The sequence below is a fragment of the Egretta garzetta genome, unplaced genomic scaffold (genome assembly GCF_000687185.1).
Source record: "Egretta garzetta isolate BGI_Z169 unplaced genomic scaffold, ASM68718v1 scaffold108, whole genome shotgun sequence".
Classification (NCBI taxonomy): domain Eukaryota; kingdom Metazoa; phylum Chordata; class Aves; order Pelecaniformes; family Ardeidae; genus Egretta; species Egretta garzetta.
The window spans coordinates 6,227,526-6,228,429 of NW_009260614.1; positions in this window are offsets into that span (position 1 = coordinate 6,227,526).

Genomic DNA, 904 nt, shown 5'->3' on the forward strand with positions numbered 1-904 from the left:
CCCCAGAGCGGGAGGTGGCTGCGGGCTGTGAGCCCAAAGATGGGGTACGACAGGCGGAGGCATGGCTGGATGCAGCCCTGGGGGTGGAAAATCCCCAGCTCAGCCCTCATCCCCGTAGCTCCCTCCTCCTGGGGGTGATAGCTCGGTGCCCCCCAAAATTGGGTGAGATGGATGGGTGCCAGGACCAGCTCCTGAGCTAGGGCAAGCAGCATTAACACACAGGGGTGGCCCCCCTGGACCTCCCCACTCAGGAAGAGACTTGTGGGGTCCTGCTGGGTGCTGGATTTTGTTCATCCATCGCTCTGCGTGTGCTTGGGCTGGGGGGGGGCCCAAAATGGTTCGCAGTGCCCCTGTCCCCTGGGACACCATTGGAGACACGGTGACTCCTCTGCCAGGGGAAATTGGGGGCTCGCCTCTGGCTTACATTGCGGCTCCCAGCTGAGCCTGGGCTGGAGAAGCCCCCTCCTACCCCCTCCCCAAGGATACACTTGTGCTAAAAAAAACAAACCAACCCCCAAAAGCACAGGGGCTGCTCCTGGGGGGTCCCCAGCCACCCCTGCCTGCTCACCCCAAGGCTGTGCTGAGCAATTTGTTCTCTCGCTCTGTGCTCACCCACCCCATCCCGCCCCACCCTGGAGCTCGCAGAAATAAAAAGATATCCCCCCACCCCGATCCCGACCCCCAAAGCACCCCAAGGAGGGGGAGGATCACCCCCTCCCAGTGTGATGCAAGGACCCATTTGAGTTTTCGGCCCCCAATTTCCCCCGCCGACAGGTCCATCCTTAGCAGCCCCCGGCTCTTTTCCACCTCCCCAGTGGTCCCTGCCCCCCCTGGGGGTCCAGGTGGCATCGGGGGGGGCATGGCCGGGATGGCGGGGGGCTGCGGCCCGGGGCCGGGGGGGGTC